This window comes from Equus przewalskii, chromosome 16 (assembly GCF_037783145.1).
Source record: "Equus przewalskii isolate Varuska chromosome 16, EquPr2, whole genome shotgun sequence".
Lineage (NCBI taxonomy): Eukaryota > Metazoa > Chordata > Mammalia > Perissodactyla > Equidae > Equus > Equus przewalskii.
In genome coordinates, this window is record NC_091846.1 from 49,641,456 (window position 1) to 49,668,078 (window position 26,623).

The window sequence follows — 26,623 nt, forward strand, 5'->3', positions numbered from 1 at the left end:
GCACTTTGATGAACAAAAACAATCAGGAAATTAAAATAAACAAAATTCTAATCAGTGTGTGGGCTTTATGCCCACATGTGCTTGTGTGCCTGTATGCACTTGCACAGAACTTGAGGGGAATCACTGGCCAAAGTCAACATGAAGCAGTGGGCTTTCCTGTTAACTTCTCAGAGCTATTATTTTCATGACATAAAATGCTGTGTGTTGGCTCTTTGTTTTTATTAAAGCCTTTGGGTAGATTTTTTTATGAGTGCCATTATTTGCCAAAATAAAATTTAATATAGAAATTCCCATGGCAGCAAAATGATGAGTTTTTTGAAAGAACATGCTGTAATATAACTTTATCTTAACATCTCTCTTTACCATGTGTATTCATGAGCAGGCAGTGAATTTAAATCTGCTCCTTTCATAATCCATCTCTTGATAAGAATGAAGGTTGAGCTTGATAAGAGGTAAGGCTCGCAGGAGAGAAACTCCAATGCTGGGCAAAGCATTCATGTTAGTTGAGAAGGGATTATGGGAAAAAAGAAGCATAAAAAAAACCATGATCAAAGAAACATGATTAGAGCATGCAAAAATTAGCTGTTTTCCTAGTACTGATTCTTTAATTTTTGCCGACGTTATTGACCTAATATTCTCCATTTCATAGTACCATCTGGATTATATCAAAGTGTTGGCCCATTGTAATATCAATATCAAAGTAATTGTAATATCAAAGTAGGGAGTCATATGGTCAATCTATTAAGTTGCAAAGCGATTAGTTATATATGACTACCCCAAAATGAACAAGCACTGATTCAGAGAAGGAGTGTAGACAGAAGTAAAGGATGAGAATGAAAGAAAAAATGCAAGGAACGGGCAAAGGGACCACTCAGAAGCACAGGAAATGACTCCTATGCAAAAAAGCGCACGATTAAAGTTTATATTCAAGTTGTTATAAACAATTGAAGTAGTTTAAGAAATGAGAGTAAATCTCAAAGATGCCGTTACTATACCTATTTAAAACCATAAGTTAGATATAATAGTGAAATTAAATGCATTAAAAAAAGAGAAGAAATGGAAAATATCACATAAAGTAACGTGATAACCTCAATAATGTGCTGACCCTTGAAATGTAAATCCAGACAAAGACTTAAGGCAGCTTATTCCAGGATACCCAAAGGTAAAAGAAAACTTATTTATTGACATGACAGAATTATCTGAGATCAGATGAACATCGTTCATCATATGTTTTATAAATGAGACAAAGGTCTTTCACAAAAAAAAAAAGAATCTTTATGCTTAGTATGTCAAACTAGTTGTTAAAATAAAAAAGATTCAGTCAAAGATATTACAAAAAAATATTTACAATAATTCTTCTTTTTCTGTAAATAGTGAAACTTGTAAACTTAAAAGAACTTATCATAGAATTGTAGATCTGGAAATATCCTCAAGCAGTTGTCTCAAAATCCACATTCTTCCAGACAGTAATGATTTCAAGCCAGGCAAAATTTAGTCCTATTTAACCTTTTCTTATAAAGCTCAGAAAAGGAGATGCTACAATCAGTCTTGAAAATGCCCATCAGTCAATTCTCAACAACCTTGAAAGATTATTTTTAACTCTAATGTGGGACCAATAAAAACACAATAATCAGCTTTCAGAAAAGACATTTTTTTCTAAATATTGTCTTTTGAAATTACAATAATTTGTTGCCTTCTTCTTCTGATTAAAAAATATAAATTATTTGTAACCCATTTTGTCAGAACAAAAAATTATTTAGATTAAGTAAAGAGACCAGCTGGTCCAAGGAGGCGCCTGGGAAAGACCCAGAAACACACCAGTCTGGCTCCAAGGAGACCTTGTGTCTGCTGTAAGCAAGCCATGAGATGACTGACTCACCTAGTGAATCACCACAGCTAATCTAGGTCTGGAAATGGCAATGCTGGAGCAATTAATGTGCCTGGGCACTATCTATAGCTGGAATCTTCAGCCATAGACTTCAAAAAGGCCCTCCACAGTCCAGCTTTTTTTTTTTTTTGGTGAGGAAGATTTACCCTGAGCTAACATCTATACCAATCTTCCTCTATTTTTTTTGTATGTCGGTGGCTGCCACAGCACGGCTGATGAGTGGTATAGGTCTGCATCCAGGATCTGAATCCACAAGCCTGGGCTGCTGAAGCAGAGCATGCTGAACTTAACCACTATACCACAGGGCCAGCCCCGAGCCCAGCTTCTTTTTAACAGAGAAGATGAAAAGCTAAGAGAAATCTCCCTCCCTTCTTAATCAATGCCCCTAAAGATTTCAGCTTGAAGGCTGTAGAAAAGGCGAGAATTTGTGCTTTGTGGAAGTGACATCCTTGACAGCAACAAAGTCCCCTTCTGAATACTCCACATCAACTTTTACTCTCTGCCTCCTTTAAAGTTCTACCCCAGATCTTCTTACCCAAAATCAATTAGTAATTATCGTGCATCTGCCATCTGCCTGGAGTATGCTCTCAGTTGTTGAATGTAGCATAAAAGCAGTTTTGCTCAGCTTGTCACCTAAAAAAACCACAAAAGACAACCAAAAATATCTAAAAATATACAGAAAAATTTCCCCCTTTTGCAAAACACAGGAACTGTCACAGCCACAGACCACACACCCTGCGGCCAACCTGCCAGGCACCCTGCAATGTGGGCTGAGTCAGGTAGCCTGCCTAGGAGCACTGCTCCTTGGATATCAGGAAGGATGGAGACTTACCCTGCAAGAAGTGAGGGGCACAGCCAATAATCTTTGAACTGAAACTACGAGTTCTTGGCATGAGGACAGATTATGAGAGAAGCAGGGAATGTTCCTGAACAGTTATAGTGCAATGTCACAAAACAAGAAAAAGTAGGGAGCTTGAGGAAAAAGCATGACATCTTGCTTTTTATATGGGATGATCCAGCCTCTTATCCAAGAGAAACAGCCAGATGTGAAGCACAGTGGAGGGAGGAGAGGAAGCAGTGATGGGCAGAGAACAGTGAGCCTGTGATCCAAATGGCTTTGCTGTTAACTATACTATCTTCTGTTTACTGAATATCACAGGGAAATTGTGATCTAGGCAAAAGGAGAGTGTAATTTCTGGGAGGGAGAAAGTTTTCAAGACAAGAAACCCTAAGAGGGCAGTGGATATCCATGGTTCACTCCACCACTGCTACTGTCTCAATGTTACCCCCTTCTCCACACACATACACACTCACACACACACACATACACACACCAGGGCCAGGAGGAAGGTGAGGAAGGAGCCCAGGGAGACCCTGAAAGTGAGTTGCCTCCTTAAATTTTTCACTCCAGGCACCTTGCTTACCTCACCCTAATCCGAGTTCTGACACACACACACACACACACATAAACACACCTATTTGTCAGTAAATATTTGGTCCTACTAAAAAAATGAGGAATAAATAGGGGAAAGGGAAAAGATGAGGATAAGAGATGAGTAACTCTCCTTGGTCTCATAGGAAAGAGAAGCAAAATTATTGAGGGAAGGGGAGAAAACCAAATGAGAAAACAGTTCAGAGAAGAGCTTGTTAGATTACAGAAGAATGTGTTATGTAAGTGAACAGAACTCAGGAAATAAATGAGAGAAAAATAAAAACATTTCAGAGACGGAAACTACACTAGAAAAATGTAGATAATGGAATAAGCACAACTGAAACTATCCTCGGGAACGTCATAAATGTTGGCTTGAGAAAATTAAACAAAATCAGAGGGTAAAGAATAATATGTAAAAATAAGTCTAGAAAAAGTGATAGATATGGAAGACAGACAAAAGAAATTTAACATATACACAATTGTTCTTGAAGACAGAACAGAATAAATGCAACAGAAGGAAAAAAGTACAAAGATATCACAGAAAAATAAATAAATTTCTTTGAACTAAAATCCTTCCATATACAAATTGTCAGATTACAAGGAACTGTCAAAATGAGCCCAGTATGATCAACAGCAATATGTATCCTGGCAAAGTTACTGATCATCATTAAAAATTAACAAATGTTATTTAAATCTGGGAATACAAAGCAAGTAATTAACAAAAGAGACCCCAGATTTCTCCACGAAATTTCTCAAATCCAGAAAACAGTGGTGAAATATTTATAATCTTGAGGGTACATCTGAGCCAAGAATTTTACATACAGCCAATTTTTTCTTTAAGAACAAAAACAAAAGCAAAAGAGAGATCTGCTTAAATAGGTAAGAACTTGGAGAATCCATGCCTCTATGAGACCTAAAAAAAAAGTTAAAAAAACATAACTAGAAGGTAAAATCCAGCCAACTAAAAAGTGAACCAAAATAACTTACTTTGAAAAGGACTCCTGGTAAGCATTGAGTCAGTGTGTATATAGAACTATGCTTAGATCCAGCAATATCACTTCTGGGTATTTATCCAAAGGAAATGAAAACAACTTCTCAAAAAGATAGGTGCACCCCCATGTTCCTTGCAGCATTACTTACAACAGCCAAGACATCGAAATAAGCTGTGTCCATCAATGGATGAATGGATAAAGAAAATGCAATATATATATATATATAATATTATATATATTATATTATATATGTATATATAATTATTATATAATATTATATTGTATATGTATATATGCACTATATATATATATATAATGGAATATTAGTTATAAAAAAGAAAGAAATCTTGCCAGTTGTGACAATGTGGATGGAACTTAAGGGCATTATGCTAAGTGAAATAAGTCAGATAGAGAAAAACAAATACTGTATGATCTCACTTATATGTGGATCCAAAAAATAAACCCAAACTCATAGATACACAGAATAGATTGGTGGCGGCCAGAGGTAAGCGTGAAGAGGTGGGCAAAATGGGTGAAGGTGATCAAAAGGTACAAATTTCCAGTTTTAAGATAAATAAGTCCTGGGGATATAATGTACAGCATGGTAACAATAGTTAACAATACTATATCGTATATTTAAAAGTTGCTAAGAGAGCAGATCTTAAAAGTTCTCATCACAAGAAAAAAATAATTGTAACTATGTATGGTGATGGATGCTGACTAGACTTGTTTTGGTAGTCATTTGGCAATATATACATGTATCAAATCATTATGTTGTACACCTTGGACTAATACAATGTTCTATGCCAATTATATCTCAATAAATAAATAAATAGAACAATGCTTAAATAAAATACATATTTCAAAAATCTTGAAAATAAAAAACTTACAGTATGAATAACAAAAAGCTGGAGGAGAGGTGAAAGCTGGAGGAAGTGTGCTAATTTTTTAATCTACAAAGAGTCAATAGATAGTGTCTAAATTGGCATCTATAGTTTTAAAAAATGACTACATTCTCTCTATTTTCTTAGCAAGATTCCTTGAGAGTAAATTTGCCTTACAGTGAAAATTTATCTGAAGTTCAGCAATACTGTAATTTTGTTTCTTCTTTGTTTGGTTAAGTTAAAATAAAACAAAATTTAACGTATGCTATTTTCGAAGCATCCATAGAATAATCCCATTTTTCTAAAAGTGTTTATATCTCTACATGTCTATCTTTCCAATATACATAGAGAGGTGTCTAAAATAACCACTGGTAGTGCAATTTAAGAAGATGTTTAATTTCAGTTTTATTCATTTCAGTATTGCTTGATTTTTTATGGTAAACAAGTATTATTTTTTTTAAAGTTAACGTCGATATTCTTTTTTGAAAATTATTTTATTGAGGTCATATTGACTTATAATATTGTGTAAACTTCAGGTATACATTATTATATTTCAGTTTCTGTATAGATTGCATTGTGTTCACCACCAATAGTCTACATTTTATCTGTCACCATTCATAGGTGCCCCTTTACCCCTTTTACCCTCCCCCTACCCCCTTACTCTCTGTTAACCACTAATCTGTTCTCCTTATCTATATGTTTGTTTGTTTATCTTCTACATATGAGTGAAATCAGACAATATTTGCCTTTTTCTGTCTGACTTATTTCACTTAGCATAATACCCTCAAGGTCCATCCAAGTTGTCACAAATGGGACAATTTTGTCTTTTTTATGACTGAGTAGTATTCTGTTGTGTGTGTATGTATATATATATATATATATATATATATATATATATATTATATATACGTGTATATATATATATGTATGTATATACCACATCTTCTTTATCCATTCATCCACTTATGGGCACTTGGGTTGCTTCCACATCTTGGTTATTGTAAACAATGCTATGATGAACACAGAGGTGCATAAATGTCTTTGAATTATTTATTTCATGTTCTTTGGACAAATACCCAGTAGTGGGATGTCTGGATCATATGGTATTTCTATTTTTAATTTTTTGAGAAATCTCCATACTGTTTTTCACAGTGGCTGCACCAGTTTGAATTCCCACCAGCAGTGTATAAGGGCTCCCTATTCTCCACATCCTCTCCAGCATTTGTTATTTCTTGTCTTGTTAATTAGAGCCATTCTGACAGGTGTCAGGTGATATCTCGTTGCAGTTTTTATTTGCATGTCTCTAATAATTCGTGATGTCGGACATCTTCTCATGAGTCTGTTGGCCATCAATATTCTTTATATGACTTAGATACAGAAAGAAGGAAATAGGAGGAAGCGAGAGAAAGGAGGATTGGATGTGTGGAAAGAGAGGAAAAGATTCAGTGGATGCACTCAAGTCTGAGGGAAACACAACTAAGACACATCAAACAATCAGTGAGAAAGTACTGAACACACCTTTGCCAATAAGAGCTGCCATCTAAATTCACTAAAGGAAACTTCATTTCGGGATGGAGTCCTCGGCAGAACAGCAATAGCTATAGGAAGTGAGAGGTGCACTCTCACCAGCAAAGCCCTCAGGAGTGTTTGTGCCCTTCATCTCTCTGCCCCAGTAAAATACAACCAATTCTACTCTCCTACCTTTAGCCCTGATAACAGTGCTAATGGGAACTAATGTACACTTGTGGTGTTCACTCCTTCCCTTTTAATTTACATTTGGTTAGCCTTTTGGTGGACCCAATGCCATAATAAAAAGGCAAAATTCATGGTGAGAATTTCCCGTACCAATGCTAGACAGTGGTGGGGATTTTGTCAGGGGACTTTCCAGTCTAATTAGACTTCTCATGCAAGTACTTGTCAATTGTTTGCCAAGACCACCCCACTAGAAACAAAGCTCTTCATTTCAATGTGGAGACTTTTGACTGCGTGGTTCTGACATGCAGATGTTTGTGACTTTTCCTCCGTCGCTAAATATTACCCCAAACCTGAGGTGGGGAAATTGCAGAATCCAGAGCAGGTCAGCAAAGGATGAGTTGCAGGAATGGGATGAAGGCTATGATCAAATATGGACCAGGATAAGGTACGGTGCAGAGATGGAATAGGGTATCTATTACATACATTATATAATAATTTCTTTTTAATATGAAATTTAACATTTTTTAAGTGAAATAAGAATGAATATCAAATTGTCCACAGCAGCAAACCATAATATCAAAATATCAGGTACCCATTATAATGCAGTGTGGGAAAGCTACCTTGTCAAAAGAAGTGGGGTATTAGTCAGGAATCTTTGATTGCTAATGAGAGAACCCCAACTCAAACTTGCTAGAAAAAAAAGAGAAGTATTGGCTCATACCACTAGGAAGTTCAAAAAGTGCAGCTAGCCTAGGCATGACTGGACACCACTGATTAAAGATGTTCTTAAGATATTCTCTCCCATCTGCGCTGGCCTCATTCTCAGGAAGTGACTCCCCACCAGCATGACAAAGATGGCCACCAGCAGCTGGAGGAGTTCATAATCCTTTGAGCTAGCCATTTCAGCAAAAGGACCGTGCCTCACTCCTGACAGTTCCCAGGAAGGGTTTTAACTGTTCTGGTGTATTGCTCTGCTCAGGCTGCCATAACAAACTACAACCACAGACGGGGTGGCTTAAAAAACAGAAATTTATTCTCTCGCAGTTCCGGAGGTTAGAAGTCCAAGGTCGTGGTGCTGAGAGGGTTGGTTTCTGATGAAACCTCTCTTCCTGGCTTGTAGATGGCCACCTTGTTGCCGTGTTCTCACAGGGCCTCTTCTCTGTGCATATGCAGAGAGAGAGATCTCTGGGGTCTTTTCCTCTTCTCATCAAGACACCAGTCCTATTGATTAAGGCCCCATCCCTATGACCTCATTTAACCTTTATTATTCCCTCACAGGCCCTATCTCAAAATACAGTCACCCTGGGGGTTAGGGCTTCAGCACATGAATGGAGGTGGGGAGAGGACACAGTTCAGTGCATGACAACATTCTGAGATAGGCCCTTCCAGGAGGGGAACATCAGTTCCATGTTGCTATCCCAGGGACACTCCATCACAAATGTGAGAGCTACTTAACTGGAGTCAATAGAAGGTCAGGCAAGTTGTCCTACTGTCCAGCTACAGGCTTGACCAAGTTTTAAGAAGTGTCACCATCAGGAGCCGCAGGTGAAGCTTCAGGATGGCGGGGCGTTATGGTTTGGAGGTCTCTGGCCTTTCTTAGCATCTTAGTTGACATGAGTAATATTCAGGCAGTGGCAATGGTAGGAAGTGTACAGTATCAACAGACTGTTACAGAAGAGAGGAGGTGGCAATTTCTCAAAAGAAATTTCATGGACTTGAAAGTCAAGCTATAGAAATCTTACTTTTGGAGGCCGGCCCTGTGGCCGAGTGGTTAAATTTGCGCGCTCCGCTTTGGCAGCCCAGGGTTTGGATCCTGGGCGTGGACATGGCACCGTTCATTAGGCCGTGTTGAGGCAGCGTCCCACATGCCACAACTAGAAGGACCCACAACTAAAAGAAAATATACAACTATGTAATGGAGGGATTTGGGGAGGAAAAAGCAGAAAAAAAATAAGAAGATGGGCAACAGTTGTTAGCTCAGGTGACAATCTTTAAAAAAAAAAAAAAGGGAAATCTTACATTTGAATCCAAGCCACAGATACCTAATAAATAGAGGATATAGTTCAAAAAATTGCAGTCCATATATGTTCTTTTTTTCCTATAGTTTCCTCTTTTGCATAATAGTAATAACAATACTTAATTTCAGAGTTTTGACGAATAAATGAGATCATAGATAGCAAGTACTTAGCCCAATGCCTGACATTCTCAGCTCTCAACCAGCATGACTTCTATTTCCCCTCTGACAAACCTGAGTATCCTTCCTCCTCCTCAGGAAACTGGGACTTATCCTGGTCTCTGGCTCAGCCTGAATATGTCGTGCACAGGTATTTTATTATTGTCGTTACCAGTTTTTAAGAACCACCTCTAGTTTCTTGTGTTTCTAATCAAATTTTGTCAAAATGAAAACAAAAAAGGATCTTTTCATGGACTTCTTAAGCTTTCTGATTTCCACCAATATGAAATTTTGGTTGCAACCTATCCTTAGCTGTTTTTTTTTTAAAGTCAAATCTACTTCAAGCATGTATGTATCATCCTGATTGATCCAGCTGGTTCCTAGATAGAAACAAGAAATATCACAAGTACCTACTGCTCAGGCTTGGAGGTTGGAGGTAGGCCAAATAATACATCTTTCACCAAAGGAGAATCCTCTTTGCCAGGGTAGATGAGGCACAGCAATAAGAAGGGCTGACTCCTATTTTAGATGAGATAGAATTATTTCTGTTGTTCCCTTCTTACTTAGTCAATATGAATTTTTGTTTCTGTAAGTCAATCTCATTTTCTAGTTTGAATTCTTTGATCTGTTAGCATCTAAAGATTACCTGTTTTTCCTTTCTTATTTCCATGTTTCAAACTCCCATCCCACAATGAGTTCTGCCCTCTCCTCTCAGTACATCCATGTATTTCTCATACTGTTTCTCTCATTCCCAAACCCACCCTGTCTTGTCTTTTCTTCCTATTAGCTTGCTACACCAAAGCCATTACAGGAATTGGCTGTCTCTATGATGCTTTGGTGACAAAACAGTAGAAACCTCCATGACAGCTGGGTTCCTGGATGACACACACGTTTCCACTAATGTTTTGTATTCAGTTCACACTGTGTTCAGGGCCTCGCTGAGAGGACCTGTAGCTTTTATAGGGGAGTCCTCCACAAATGCTTTTACCTTCACCCTCCCAAATTCGCTAAAATTAACAAGAAGAAAACTCTTGCAATCCCAGTGGAAGAATATTGTAGCAATATAGTAACAATCAATAAATTCCCTAATCAGTTGATGAAACAAAATATTCAATCCTGCCCGGCTGAACCCAGGCTGGGTGCTCCTCCCAGCTTCTCTGCAGCCCACTCTTCCGGTGCAGGCTTACAGACTTCCCTGACAACCACCAGGGACCGCAACCTCACAACTCTCAGCAAACAGGAAGCAGGGTAACCTACTACATGAAATGGGGTCAGAGCCCCAAGCCACCGGAAAAGCTCAATGCCAGGTTTCCATCATCTGCCCCAATGACAACCTGCACCTTTGTCAACTAGGCAACTTGGAATTCTCCCCATTCCCAATCTGTGGATGGACCACAGTTCCCATCTGCCCTGCGCTCTCACCCAGTGAAAGAATTCTGATGGTAACATTCCTGAAGCTTAGTCACCCAGCCTTGGCTAGACTATTTCTCGAAGGCCCTGAAGGACAATGTAGACAGAGTCTGTTCTCTCTTTCACATCTGATTTTGATCTCTTCTGCTAGCTAAACCCTCCTGCGTCCTTCCCTTCTTCCAAGTTTGACACATTTCATGGGTCCTTCACTCTCTTATTTGCTCTAGTGTTATTACACTTGGGTTTCAAAGCTAGTTTCAAAACCAAGGGCACTCACAACTCCAGCAAATGTTACCAGTAATGTTATTGATACAACATTACAGATACATTATTATTTCTCACTGGTGTCCGACATAGTAGGCAAATGTCAGGGGCTTTAGGAATGACTATTTAATATTCCTCATTATATACTGGAACACATATTAGCCACTATTTGTCATCCATTTTCTGATTTTTCTCAAATAGTTGGACAGGGAATGAAAAAAAATAACATCCCTTTTCTTGCAAAATCAAAACATATCTTGTAAACATCAAATTATTTCCCAAGTATTTTTTTGTTTAGTAGGACAACATTCCTGAAAAGAATCATCAGCAAGAACTAAAGAGCAATGAAATTTAATTCAGCAGAGATTGGAGGAAAATGCATGCTAAAATATGTGGGAAATCTACGTGACACAATGAGTCGGGCGTTAAAGAGGAGCACGTTGAGTGGAGCTTAACATGGGGGCCGAACTTTTTAAAAATTCTGATTCTGTGTCCATAAGCTAAAAATGAAGCTATAGAAGTAGATATTAAAGAAAGCAGCAAACCCAGGCCAGTGTCCTGCTTCCTATATTAAGCGAGTAAATACTAGACATGGTGAGGTCATTATATGTAAGAATCACTGTATAGCAGGCTGAGAAAAGGGAAGGAGAAATAGAAAGAAGGCAAAAAGAAAAGGAAGGAAAAGAAGAATTTAGTAACAGAACAAACCAAGCCTACTTACCTCATACAAAAATGTCATTTCTGACAAGAGAGTAGAAAATGATGATAGAGGCTTCCATTTTCAATAACCCGTCCATCAACAACCTCTGTTGTGCAGTCACTGTGATGATTTATGCAGTAATTAGTAGAAACCCTCCACATCTAATTATCTAATCTGGATTTGTAAAAAAAGAACATAATGTAAATCCCTAAAAGAAGAAAATTCTAAGAGACATAAGCACACACTCAAAGCCACCATTGAAAATAGAGAAATTTTAAAAAAGATGAATTGCTCTTTTCTGACTTAAGAGTATGCCTGGATTTGGTACAGGGAGGGAGAGTTATCTGTGGGTCTGTGCTGTTTTGTTTTGTTTTGTTTTGTTTTCCAAAAGATAGCATCTGCTGAGGGACTTTTAAAAATGGAAAGAAATGCTACTGCAGGTTTAGCAGACAACATGAAGAGCTGTGTTTCCTGAATCGCAAACAGCAGCAGATAAAAAGGAGAAATTAACTGGAAGGTCATCTCACACTCACGGCCTTCTGGGTTTGGGGTTTTCCTTTTTCCTTTGGCCACTACACTGCAATCCATTTACATCTTGTTTTCTTTGTTGAATCAAGAAAAACAAGCAAGCCAAAAGCAATTATTTTCCAGAAGCTCTACTTGTTTGGCGTCATGGGAATTTGAGGCTGTTATCCAGTACATTTGGGACAATTCTTCAGGGTAATGACAAAATCTCTACTATGTTTTATGAACTTATTTTCTAGTTTGATGTTTCTACCACCTTTACTCTTCCTGATGGATTTCAGTGACATCTGTACACCTTACCTGTTGTATATGAAAGTACACCCAAAAGTACACTACCTCAGCTGCCCTGCATTAAAGTGAGAATAATATTCATAATATTGTAATTATAATAATATATAATAATATCAATAATAACATGAAACTTTAAAACTTGAGAAACAGGGTTTTTCTCAAAATCTCATTAATCATATTTTGAAAGGGATAAAAGACTTGGCAAATTTTTCTTATTTTTCTGATTGAGTAAAAGGAAGTTCGTCAAACCATCAGCTAAAATGTATTCAGTTTAGATCTACTATGTGCCCAGAACTGTAACCAGGCACTGTAAGAGATATGGCATTTTTAAAATACAAGACATGGTCCTTGCACCTACATAGTTTAAAATTTAACTGAAACAATTCAGAGAGTAATGAAAAGGCAGGCAAGAGGAAAGGAGATCTCAGGAGGAACAGAAATGCCAGCAAGACCTTGAATTCCTAGGATTCCTGGAGAGGTAGAGAGAGGGGACTACAGCCTGGGAACAGCAAGATTAAAGGCACGAGGGAGGGAAGCCCTGAGAATTTTCAGGAACACCAAGTAAACCGAAGAGGAAGCAAACTAAGAAAGCCAATTAACATGTTAAAAAAGAGTTTCAATTATTTCAATCCTAGGAAGGGGTCATTTTTCTGCTCATTTGGGCATCAAATGCTTTAAATAGATGTTTTATTTTTTCTTCTCATTTATCTCAAGTTCTATTTCCTTTAATGCACAGATTCTTTTATATTTTTTTAGTTTTGGTAGCAAACTGCATGCAGGACCTGAAGTAGAGCTTCCTCATGACCAAAGTACGAGCTCTTGCACTGCAGAAACCACATGTTAACGGCGCAAGTTCCTCACACCGCCTGCCCAGCTTTAGTGTCCAGCGTAATAATAGTTGGGGGCCGGGAGCAGGGGGAGTAAGAGAGCATAGTGGCCAAATGACCTGGGCTTGAATTTTTCCATTTTAGGGCTTCAGTGGGATTTGTTTGTTAGTGTTCTATGTACAGGTAAGGTTCCATTAATTACTTAACTTTAAATTCACTGGAAATGGAAATGGTGCCCAAAACATATAGCTGTAGAGAAGAACAGTATTTATTTCATTAAGGTTTGGTAACATGCATAAAAGAATCCCTTTCTTTCTTAAGACAATATAGCTTTGAGGAGGCACCCTATTTTTCTGTGTTCAAATAATATCCTTCAGGTTATTGTAAAACTGTTGTTTCTATTGTTTAGCTTTGAAATTGCCCTTTAATTTGTCTCCTTCAATTGAGCCAGGTAACGTCTAGGTAAAGCTGTGAAATAACCTGAAGACAAAGGGATGACCAATAATATCAGATACCATTGACTGATATCTTTCAAATGTCGGATCTCTGCCAGGTGCTTTACCTGAATTATCTCACTTAATCCTTCCTGCCATCCTCTGAGGTAGGCATTATAATCCTCATTTCATAAATGAGGCAATTGACACTTAGAGAGTTTGGGTAATTTTCCAAAGTCACATTTTAGCAAGTGATGGAGCTAGGATTCAAGGCTTGCCCTTAACCACTACGTACATTCCAATACTGAGGATGGAGAAAGTGAAAGGAAAGAAGAGCTAGAGGAGGACATGAAATTAACACAAGGGAGGAACTGAAAAGACGGTACTTGTGTCAAAATGACTGACCTGCCATTCTGAAGTAAGACGGTAACTGAAGAAGAACTAGAATTAAAGAGTTCAGAACCAATGAAAGATACAGAACTGATGAGTGAAACCTAGAAAGTTAATTGCTTGATCTCAGCTATAAATAATCTAAGCCCCTAAGTTCGCTACTTTTATCATAAATTATTTGTGGGCTGTGTTCTGCCTCACTATAGACAACTGGGGAAAGTGACCTTCTCAGACAGACCAAAGACTAGAAGCTCTAGGGTGTTGCCCAAGGAGGAGAAATGGTCTTTATTTTTACTGCTTGGTGGTGACAACCTCCAATGAGGAAGTAAGACTGATAGCAGAACCAAAGACTAGAGGAATTGAGCTCTCTCAACAATACCATGCTTATCTTCAAAGCACATTAAATATCTGTTATATTTTGTCATTGTTTAGACCACCGGTGTTGAGAAGAGACTATTTACAAAGACAGTAATATCAAGTGTCAGAGGATGCTTTTGCTGGCTGGAACAGACATTATGTTGGACCAACATAGTGGATTTAGATATCACTCTTGTAAGTACTTAGGACCTTCCCTAAGAGCCTAGGAAAAAGAGTCTATCACTGTCACAGGATAGTCAGGAACACGCAAAAACTTTCCAGCCACATGTCCATGGGAAAGGAATCGAACTATGACAATGACTTTCAGATACATTAGAAATATGTCTGCTGGGAAAGCCAAGAGGAAACCAGATGTCAGGGAGGGACAGCCAAGTCCTTCAGAGAAAAGCATTGTAAATCAAGAGAGAATCTGGCATGGTGGGTGAGAAGTAGCATGAGACCTGAGCATCCACAGGGAAAGCCCTGGCAGGTACAATGTAAAGTGGTACGCTGACACCCATCCTTCAAAAATCAGTCTCTGGTGGTACCTCAGCCCTAGCAAAAAGAATTCACTAAAGAACACTTGGGCATCTCTGGCTCTTGGGATCCAAGACTCCAGAATTCCAGCACAATCTATAATCCTAAATATCAGTTCTCATCACAATGCCAACCAAGCCCCAGGGAAAGTCTTCACATCTCTGGCCCTGTCTTTGGAAGAAATGACACCTGTATCCAAATGCCATGATAGTTTGTGCACTATGCCACTGCTGACTTCAGAGACTGACAACCCTTCAGAGTGCAAGGAGCCTTCAAGTAGTTAAAAGTGCTTAAGTAAGGGAAAAACCAATTAAATGATGCGTCGTAATCCTCTCCAATATGATGAATGTAATGGATTCTTGCATAATGAAGTATCATTTCACATTACTACTGAGCATCTATTGTCTTTCTTTTCTTCATGTTCCAAATTGGGGTTCTGGAGGCACTCACAAATTAGCACACCATTCACAGCAGTCGCATGTGGAAGATAAGGAACATTCTTCAATACAGATAGTTTACGTTACTCTTAAATTATACATATATAAGTTTATACTCTAAAACTAAACATAAAATCTAGACATAACATTCCTGAAGCAAAATATCATTTCTCGACATGGGCAACTAGATGGACATTGAACACTGGAAGTAGTAATGTTTTTATTTTTATAGATATATTTAAATGATTTAACTTATAGTCAGAAAATTAAAACGTCAGCTGTATTCAAAAAATTGATTGAAATTTATGATATTAATTCCAATTTGAATTTTACCTCTTACTTTCAAAGATTTTTTTAATATTTCAGAAGAAAAAAATAACCTTTTTTTTTCATTGTTATGATTTTTTTTTTTCCCTAGGAAAGATTCACTCTGAGCCAACATTTGTTGCCAATCTGCCTCCTTTTTTTTTTCTCTCTCCCCAAAGCCCCAGTGTGTGGCTGTATATCCTAGTGGTAGGTCCTTCTTGTTTTTCTATGTGAGCCACCACCACAGCATGGCAACTGACAGATGGGTGGTGTGGTTCCATGACCAGGAAGCAAACCCTGGGCATTGATGAGGTGAGAGCACCGAACTTTAACCACTAAACCATCAGGGCTGGCTCAAAAAACAACCTTTTTGAAATCATGAAAAGATTTTCTTTTCCAATGTTTACATTTATTTTCATCTGTTTTTTTTAACGTGTTCAAATTTTGTACACTCTAAAGTTACATTTTACTTTTTCATGCTTTCAATCACTAAGGTTGAGAACAAGCGAAAATCATGATATAAAATACAAAATGGAGTTCAGAAAAGTAAAAAGGCCGAAATTTAAAAAATAAGAATTTTGTTGTAATGAAAGGATATTTGCCAAGATAGGGTGATAAGGTATATTTTATATAACAGTATGTTCACTTGATTTATACTCAAGTATTTAGACTTTTCTATGTTTGCTTCCATTTTTACTCTCCCCCAGGCCTCAAAAATGTTGGCGGCAGGGCTGGCTATGCACACTAAAATAGAGAGAAATATGTAGAAAAAGAAACGTTTAAATATGCAAAGTTGTATCTCTAAGACTCTAAGCCACTCTGCTGTGTGAATTTTGCCACCACGCCATTGAGGGGTTTGGAAATATAACTGGTAGGGCTGTATCTCTCTCTGGGAGTCTGATCTGAGACATCTCCCACCCACCCACATGCCAAAGAAAAACAGAGCTGGGCTCTAGAGGGGGAGGAAGGCATTTTCCTCTTGACCAAAGAGGGAGCTGAGCACAACAGCTCAGGAGACAGAATTCCAGGCCATGGCAACTCAGAGGATAAACACTCCAGGTCATTAGAGGTCAAGGGCAAGTCGTGCACACCAAGAAGAACAGCAGTAGCCACTCTAGGACCAGAGAGGTCAAGACAGCTGGCTTCCATGAAGGCACCAGCAGCAGCCAGCACAGGGACAGCAGCCCCCCAGGCAGTGACTGTATTACAAGGGTCCCTTTCCTCCTGTCTTCTGGAGGATTCTCTGAGTAACACAGAAACAATGACAAACCAGGGCCTGCCTCTCACAAGAAGTGGCTATTGATCCATGAGCCAGAGGACTACTACTGTGAAAGTCACCTCAACCACGTGGCTTCCACAAGCTGGTGGAAACTAGGAAATATTCAGGTTCTATAGATACAAACAAAAATATTTTATATAAATACTATTATAAGTAACAACACACCAAAGTTGGCCTTAAGTACTGTAAAACTTAGAAATAGACATTATTAAGCAAGACTAATCCATTAAAAATATCTCCCTGAATACAATAAAATACTATTTTGAGATAAACAGTAAAAATCTAGAATTTCCAACTTTGTTGTCTCAAACTTAAACTATATAATATGATATAAGAGATACTTTTAGAAGCCAAAAATTCTCAAGAGATAACTTTGTGAGCTTCAGGTTGGTTCATTTCTCCAAAACATAATAGATATGTTTTACTCTTCTAGGCCGTAAATGTCGTAGGCACCACTTAACCAAAAGGAATAAACACACTTGAGATAGAGGCTGCCTGCACTAAATCAAACACAGCAAAGAAAATGCGTTGGGCAAGTATCCTTTCCCAAAGAACCATAAAACCTATTGTAAGCAGCTTTTTTCCAGGGGAATGATTTCAGTCCTTTGTAACAATCAACATTTCCTTGAAAACAAATGGGAGTTTCTCTCCATGCATGGGATTTTTGCCTCTGAAGAACAATTCCACTTGGGAACTTATGTGCCCAGTCACAGGTGAAAATGTGAGAACTTTCCAGAACACATTCTGTAAGTCTCCTATTAACAGAAACCTCTAACTCCCTCAGCCACACACAGGTCTTTCCAATGACTCTGAAGGTCCTTGCAAGAGACAACCTTCCCAGATGGGTCCACCCTAGGCAGATGAGGGGCAGGAGATAGACACAATGCGATGGAATGGTCGGAAGGGTGACTATTTCTCCCCTGCTACTTAGGGAGATTTTCTTCAGACATTTCAATAGGGATCATATTTATCACACATGTTACCTATTCGAAAACTATTTTTAAAATGACTCTTCCAACTGACCTCTTTTTTTTTTTTTTAAAGATTTTACTTTTTCCTTTTTCTCCCCAAAGTCCACCGGTACATAGTTGTATATTCTTCGTTGTGGGTCCTTCTAGTTGTGGCATGTGGGACGCCGCTTCAGCATGGTTTGATGAGCAGTGCCATGTCCGTACCCAGGATTCGAACCAACGAAACACTGGGCCGCCTGCAGCGGAGCGTGCGAACTTAACCACTCGGCCACGAGGCCAGCCCCCACAACTGACCTCTTTTAAACAAAGCATGCCTCTCTGTATACTTGGAGAAGCAGCGCACAGGCAAACACCAGTTTCCCATTTGCAACAAACAGGCTGGGGAATTTTCCCATTCATCTCCCCATTTTGTTGGCTCTCCTACATTAGCTGTGTCTCCCACTAAGCTGTTTTGAGGGTAGGAAACTTTACTTAGAACCACTAACAAACAGCCAGCATTTGATGAGCACTAACTGTATGTCTGCCATTGGGCTGCAAGCTTCATATGAGTTATCTCATTTAATCCTTTCATAACACTATGAGTTAGGAACTATTATTATGCTTGTTTTATAGATGGGAGTGCTAAGGTTTTGAAAGAGAAATAAACCCCCAAGAGACATATTTTTCACATTTAAACACCTCTGAAATTATTAGCATATCTAACCACGAAGGCTTATTATAATTAAAACTGGCGGTTGTTTTCTTCCTTAATGGTACATAAAATGACACTCTCATGACCTATGATATCTTTGTTTCTACAACCCTGTATAGCCTCCTGTCTTGGTCATATTTAATTCCTCCGTAGCACCCAACCCCATCCTGGTACAGGGTAGACATTCAATAATTCTTACATTTAAAAAAATGTGTAAAAAAAAAAAAAAATGTGTAAATTTAGGGGCCGGCTCGGTGGCGCAACAGTTAAGTTCACACACTCCATTTCAGTGGCCCAGGGTTCACCAGCCTGCATCCCGGGTGCAGACCTACACACCACTTAACAAGCCATGCTATGGCAGGCGTCCCACATATAAAATAGAGGAAGGTGGACACAGATGTTAGCTCAGGGCCTATCTTCTTCAGCAAAAAGAGGAGGATTGGCAAAAGATGTTAGCTCAGGGCTAATCTTCCTCAAAAAAATAAATGAATAAATAATAAAAAGTTTTAAAATGTGTAAATTTAAATACTACCAAATACCATGTGGTGGAAGAGAAGAAGGTATTGCTAGCTGTCTATGATATCCATTCTCCCCTGCTTCCTTAGTGACTGGGCGCTGACAGTTAGCTGGGCGCTTGGCCACCAGGAATAAAGAGTGTATTTTCCAGCTCCCTTGATGCTCAGCATGCTCAGGTGATGGAGTTCTGGACCATGGTGGGTAAGCAGAGGTGCTGTGGCTAACTTCTGAGGAATGTCCTTAGGGGGAAGTAGTATAACCTTGTTTACCCTTCCTTCATCCCGCTGCCTAAAACATAGAAGTGATGGCTAAAACAGTGACAACTCTTTGGGACCATGTGAATAAAGGCTGCACCTTAGGAACTGTGGACCAGAGAGGAGGAAGGGGCCCAGACGCCTGGTGACTTTGGGATATACCATACCAGCCATGGAATGCCTCCCGCTTAACTTTTCACATGAGAGAAATACTATGTATGTTTAAACAACTTTAAATTTAGATTCTCTGTCATATGCAGCCAGACATAATCCTGTCTGATACAGAACTGAGAAAAGCAAGGGTTTCTAGAACTTCCCATGAACTCTGCAATGGGCTCCAAGTAACCTAAGAGAATGTAACTTCTAGAGACCCCCCTGGGTCCGAGGGCCAATCTTCAACCACGTGAACGAATCTGATGTCTAGATGAAGCCCGAAGCTGGATGATGGGACACAGGAGGGCTCCTCTATGTGCCTGTCCTTTCAGGGTGAAATTAGGTCTCTATTTCCATTGACCAAGTTGCCCTGTGATTTGGGTGTAAAAGTTGGGATACACCTAGTAGCTTATTATACTAGCTTGTTAGCTGGCACAAGAACGACTACTGTGTAGTCATATTTATAATTCAGACCCCAGAAAGTTTAATATACACCACACAGCTCAGACAAAATAACAAAATAACTGAGTGACGTATTGTCTGATAGATCAAATGGGCTTGTCGCACGTGCATTTCGTCTTCTCATGAAGCAACAGCGACCGCCTCATGCACAGTCCTCTCCATCACCAGTTACTCAGCACCCCCATGTATCTCCCAAGTGGGCAAAGATTCCACACCCGTCAACACTCGCAGCTCCCTAACACCATCCTTTCAAATGGAGTTGAGCAGATGGATTCATCTATTCCAGCATCTTTTCTGGCCCCACGCAAACTTCCCGGATGCCCCGCCATCCTTTCCTTTATAGGCCACTGATGATAGCTTTGATATAATCCATGTAACTCTGCCCTTGTAAAGAAAGCTAGACTGAAAATTCAAGTGTAAATATAATGAGAATGACCTGGAATGTCCCTCATTTACATATCATAATAATATCTGAGGGACAAACAAGAATCATTCTAACTAATCTTTAAAATAATACTGCAATGTCTATTTAGAGTAAGGTAGCAATTGCATTCAACTGAGTTGAAGCCAAGATATAAATTTCCCGTGGTGCCACAAGGTGAATCTGCCACATTTACGGGCAGTTTACTTTCCAGCCCTGAGTTTATGAGGCTTTAAAAGCATGCGACAGGATATCCCAGCACCTCCAAATTATCTAGCTAAATTCGCATTTATGAGGGTTGTTGTCAGATATAACTGCTGCCAAAATGTAAAGATAAGCAAACAAGTTGATTAAACGAAAACCTGTAAAAGGTGAAGAGGAAACAGTCCCTGAGGGGAAAATGGAAAGAATTCAATCTCACTTATATAAACTTCAATCTTCTGTCACGGCCCTGCAGGCCTACTGCACATACCTCAGTGCATATGGCGGATGAAATGCCGTGAGCCAGACTTTATTTGACCTCTGTGCCTGATATCACCCTCCTGCCTCATTATTTGAAGCTGTCCGCCACCTCCACCCTGGCTTAGTTCTATTTTTCTTTTTTTTATGGTGAGGAAAATTGGCCCTGAGCTAAAATCTGTGACAATCTTCCTCTTTTTGCAAGAGGAAAATTGTCACTGAGCTAACATCTGTGACAATCTTCCTCTGTGTTTTGCATGTGGCGTACTGCCATAGCATGGCTTGATGAGCAGGGTAGAGGTCAGTGCTCAGGATCCAGGCCTATGAATCCCAGTCAGTGGAAGTGGAGTACACGAACTTAATCACTATGCCTCTGGGCCAGCCCCCACTGGCCTAGTTCTTGAGTTGTCACTTCTCTCCTTACTGGCCCCTCTTTGTCTTAATTTAATTGGTTGACTTATTAAAACTCACATTTGCAGGGGGTGGCCCTGTGGCCAAGTGGTTAAAGTTCTCTGCACTCCACTTCGGCAGCCTGGGTTTGCTGGTTGGGATCCTGGCGCAGACCTACTCCATTCATCATCCATGCTGTAGTGATGTCCCATGTGCAAAATGGAGGAAAATTGTTGGCTCAGGGCTAATCTTCTTCAACAAAAAAAAAAGAGAGGAAGATTGGCAATGGATGTTAGCTCAGGCCAAATCTTCCTCACCAAAAAAAAAAAGAAAAACCCTCACATTTTCCACCTTCAACAATACCCTATCCTTCCTGTCCCCCAAAAGGTACACTACACCTTCAAATCTTGAAATACGCTATTTTTCCTGCCACATCTTCATTGCTACCCACCAAAAAGACTGTCCACCTTGTCAAGACAGCCACTCATCCTTTAGAGACAGGAAGCAGAGATGCAGAGACGTTGCCATATACTCAGAGTAGGCTAATGAAATCCCAGTCTGCAAATATGAACAGCCCATCTGTCACCAATGAGACTTGGAAGCCAAAGGGTCATGAGCTACTGCAATGGGCTGACACTGAAGTCCAAACCACAGGCCAGCCTGAGTGATTTGGGGGACTTGAGGCCACCCTGGAAGGGCAGCCACATGTGGAATCCCTGTGGCTGCCCACGGCTCCAGGTGAGGTTTCCTCCAGCAGCCCCAAGAACACGTGCTGAAGTCTCAACCCAGGGTCCAGTGGAGTTCCGTATTAGTCAGGGCTCTGCAGATAAAAAGAACCAATAGGATATATATAGAGAGACAGATTTATTTTAAGTAATTGGCTCAAGTGACTGTAGGAACTGGCATGGTCAAATCCTGCAGGGTAGACTGGCAGGCTAGCAATTCCAGCAGGAGTTGATGTTGCAGTCTTGAGTCCAAAGGCATACAGGAAGCAGAATTCCTTCTTCTTTTTCTCCAAAGGCCTTCAATTGATTGGATGAGGCCCACCCACATCGTGGAAGGCAATCTGCTTTTCTCAAACTGTGATGATTTAAATGTTAATCACATCTAAAAAATGCCTTCACAACATCTAGACTCCTATTTGACCAAACAAGTGGACACCATAGCGCAGCCAATTGACACATACAATTAACCACCACAGGGTTCAAGAAGCCTAGAGTCCCCCAGGGATGCTCCAAGCACTACCTCCTGTTCTCGAGGTCACTTAGCCTGGGAGCTGAGCCATCCTCCATAAGTACAGTCACCCCCCCATGGCCCCAACCCAAACACCAGTGAAAGATTACTAAGCCCCAGAGGCTTCTCAGCCACCCCACATCCAAGAGGCTCATCTCTCTTCTCCAGAGCACAACATCCTGCCTGAAGACAGAAAGTGGGTCCTCACTCCCTACCCCCTTGTATAGATCGTAACAGAACCCCTTTACCTCAGCAAATGAGTTAAACGATTGATACAGTTACAAAATCCACCTGCCACATACTTTTAGGCTGTATCTCTTGACCATCCAAACAATATTCCTTAAATATTTATAAATTATTCAGAGATCCCTAGATCGGTAACATTTTACTTAAAAATTGGGCATTTATAGCCTATCAACGTTTATGCACAGCAGGAAATGTGTTCATTTAATCTCTAAGCTTACTCTTAGTTTCAGGAATAAAGCCCTTCCCTGCTGTTTCTGAAACAGAAATTACAGCACTGAGAAAACACAGATCTAAGAAGATACATCCCACGCTCAGAAGCCACGTGAAATGGGTCCCTGAAGCCACAGGGCAAGTCAGGAGGGAGAGAGCACCGAAATCAAAACCAGAGGAAAAACGGGTAGAACACTCACTTCCCCCCAGTTGGCATCACTTTTATACACAGAGGTTTCATACAGAGTTCTGGAGGCAAAGGGAGAGGAATGTAGTTCAGCAGAGTGAAAAACAAAATGCAAACAACAGCATCACCCCCAGGCATGAAATTTTCCAAATACTTATTTGTTCTCTAGCAAGACAATTGCAAGCAACTGCAGCCTCATAAAATGAGTTACTGTAGATCCTAGCAGCCTGTAGAAATTAAATTAGTTCCTCTATTCTTAGTACAATAGATTATTCCAGTAGTACTGGACACTGCAGACAGCGCCCGGGGAGCCGTGCCATAAACAGGGAAGTGGCCACCATTTCTGCTTCATGCTGGCCTGTCCCCATCCCTAAGAGGGAAGCTGAACAGCATGAAAGGCTGATTTTATCTGCCTCGATATCATCACTGGCGATTAATATTTGCCTAGCACCAAGGGTGTACTAAACGCCTAGCAAAGCCAAAAGTTGCCCAGCGGGTTCCTGGCCGAATTTCAGCCCCAAACGCCAACAAAGACCAACCACCAAAAATCTACAGCAAGAGGACGCAGACTTACCTCATCAGACCGAGAATTACCTGATTGCACAACAGGAAAAAGAAGTGGCCAGAAAAGAAAGAGGATTTTTGGAAATGTGTCATTTCTTTCCTTCACCCATTGACCTGTTTTGTAGGACTTTTGTGACAAAGGGAACATTATTTACAGAAATGGTTCACAGTACGGTAGAGAAAAGACCTGAAAATTATTAAACATTTATTACTGAATTGAAGAGGTTCTGATTTCTGATGAATGAAAAAGTTCTTCATCGTTCAAGTTGTAGTCAGAGTCACTCAGAAAACAGAAAACTTAAAACAGCCCTTGTTGCCACATCTTGAATTTGACATACAAAGGAAATTTCCTTATAACAAACAAGAAATCTGATTCCTGCTTTATAGTGGGTCATTTTGGCCTGAGTCAAATTCCTGATACACTAGCCAGCCATGTGACTCTAAACAACTCACTTAACACTTGTGTCTCAGTCTCCTCATTTGTAAAACGGAGATAAGAATGAAACCAATCTCAAAGGGTTATTGTGAGGATTGAGTGAAATGACACATGTAAAACCACCTAGCATGGGAGCTGGCACATAGTCGTCTCAGTAACTGTTAACTATAATGATAATGTGAGAGCGCTTTGCAAACTGTCAAGTACAGCACAAAGGCAGGTTATTACGTCGCTCTTACATGACAGGAATGGTCATAGAGTCAGCTCATTATTGCTTCTAGGTAACGTGCTTCCTTTCGGTAAACAGAGCCACGTGGCATGTCCTGGTGAGTTTCCTGTCTGGCTGGAGAAGGCTGAAGTATCCCGGAGGTGCCCTCAGAACTGAGGAGGAAGGTGAGGGAAGAGGCTCGGGTTCCAACCTCCCTCCGCCATTTTAACAGAGCTGAAGAGATTTATCTCCCCAGAAAGTCATTCTGTTGCTGGTACAGCAACAATTTTCATCTTGCAGCATATATACACCTTGAAAAGATTTTTGAGAGTCCACCTACAGAAAGGATAACTCCTAGCAGCTTGAGATGTTTGGGAGCCTACCACAGAACTGCAACAACAATGTACTCCTCAACGTTCGCCCTGCTTTCCCCTTGCCCTCCTCTACTCACACCCTCAAATGGTGTTCTGTGTCTCTGCACAGAGCTGCCATTCCTATATGAAGCCCTCTGTCATGCTGAATTATAGGCCCATGGTCAGGCTACATGGATTCAAATGCCACGTGACTTTGAGAAAGTTACTTTACCTCTCTGTGCCTCAATTTCCTCATCTGCTAAATGCAGATAATGGAAATACTTACATCAAAGGTTTGTTGTGAGGATTACCTGTGATAATATATACTAAAAAATATAGATGATCGGGGCTGGCCCCATGGCCGAGTGGTTGAGTTTGCGCACTCCGCTGCAGGCGGCCCAGTGTTTCCCCGGTTCGAATCCTGGGGGCGGACATGGCACTGCTCATCGAGCCATGCTGGGGCAGCGTCCCACATGCCACAACTGGAGGGACCCACAACGAAGAATATACAACTATGTACTGGGGGGCTTTGGGGAGAAAAAGGAAAAAAAATATATAGATGATCAATAAACATTAGCTATTAGAATCACCATCCTCATCTCTATCTTCATCAGTATCGTCGTCACTATCTTCTTCATCATCATTGTCATCATTATCTTCTTCTTCATCATCTCCATCATTACTACACACATTCCTCACTCCTCTAAAAGCATCCACCCACAAGTGTGACAATCCATCATCCTCTCTGTGAAACTGCCAAATCTTCTTCTATGGCAACCAGCATCACTAAGTGACAGAAGAATAAGAAGACAAATGCAGACAGGTCACAAATGCGCTACACCAGAGACCTGAATTAGAATAGATCACAACCATGAAAGAGGCCTAGCACATGGTGCTGAATAGTGAAATATGATATCCTTGAAGTCACTAAGGTTTAACATACAGCACAAGAGAACATTCTTTAGGAATGACTCATCTGAGCTTCAGGCCCCACCACCTGGTTTCACAGAGGAGAGAAGCAGGGCCCAGAGGAAAAGGACTCACCCAAAGAGTTCGCATCATGGACCAGAGTCCAGGTCGCCTGATGCCTAGACCAGTGCTCTTCCACAGCTCCCTAGCTTCCTGACAAGTTGTACAAACTCTGATCCAGGTTTGGGGAGGGAAAGGCAGACTCAGTGCTGGGCCTCATTCACTGGCTCTATCTCAGCAGCATCTACCAGTAAGTTGACATTCTTCCCTCCCCTGCCTTATTTCCTTCTTGGTCAGTTCCTCTTCCCCTCCTACGCCCGAGCCAGCCTTCCAAGAAGATGCAGCACTAACGTGGCTTTCACAATAAAATTCAGGTTCCCAGGGTCAAAACCCTTCTACCCGTGTCTTCTCCTCCTTACTCAGCATGGTTCCTCTCTGCTCTGGCCCTTTCCATCTAGGCACTTTGACCACTCGCCCTATAGACTCTCCCTTGGAGCCCTTATCTCCCTGCTTCTCTTCCCTTCTACCCTTTCACCTTTGCTCTCACTTTCTGCACGAAATGCCTCTCTCCCTGCCCCAACCCCCACCCCCGGCTCCCATCCAGGTCACCTGGCTATCCTTCCCTCCCTCCTGTAAATCTCCACTCCAGCATCCCTAGCTCAGCATCTTTCTGAATCACTCCCACCCACTGCCCAGATGGGATTCAAATGCCTCCCTTACTGGTGCCCAAGTGTATATTTCTATCCTTGCATCCTCGCACTTACCACACTTTTTGCATTTCTGCTTCTATAGCACCTAGAGCTCATCTGCTTTCACATCCCTGGAACACACACAGTGCCTGGATTCTCAATAAATATTTGTTTGAATGAAAGCAACACAAGTAAAAATATCCCAACTATTCCATTTAGGTAAAACTGTCACTGTTTGCATGTCGATGGCTTAAAACGCTTTCACAAGTTCCTTAAGTGATCAAATAAGAAACTGTTCTATTTTCTGTTCTCTTGACTCTGATTTCCATACCTCCTCTCAGGAGGCTTCTTCTCTCTTCTTTTGCTTTCTTCTAAAATCTATGATTTCAA

At 40.3% G+C, this 26,623-nt stretch overlaps 3 long non-coding RNA genes across 3 annotated transcripts in view; 1 reads left to right on the forward strand and 2 right to left on the reverse strand.

Annotated features, from left to right (window-relative positions):
• Positions 1-15,186, forward strand: part of LOC139076485 (uncharacterized) — a 61,573-nt gene extending 46,387 nt beyond the window's left edge. Inside the window, exon 4 of the long non-coding RNA XR_011528139.1 lies at positions 13,533-15,186. This is a non-coding gene — a long non-coding RNA (uncharacterized lncRNA). The remainder of the gene's footprint in view (positions 1-13,532) is intronic.
• The window catches only part of LOC103554774 (uncharacterized), a 45,559-nt gene extending 19,735 nt beyond the window's left edge, over positions 1-25,824 (reverse strand). The window contains exons 1-4 of the long non-coding RNA XR_011528135.1: positions 25,620-25,824; positions 24,887-25,102; positions 11,460-11,612; positions 9,475-9,583 (exon numbers count right to left, since the gene is read on the reverse strand). This is a non-coding gene — a long non-coding RNA (uncharacterized lncRNA). The remainder of the gene's footprint in view (positions 1-9,474; positions 9,584-11,459; positions 11,613-24,886; positions 25,103-25,619) is intronic.
• The window catches only part of LOC139076484 (uncharacterized), a 312,829-nt gene that overhangs the window by 107,697 nt on the left and 178,509 nt on the right, over positions 1-26,623 (reverse strand). The window lies entirely within an intron of this gene.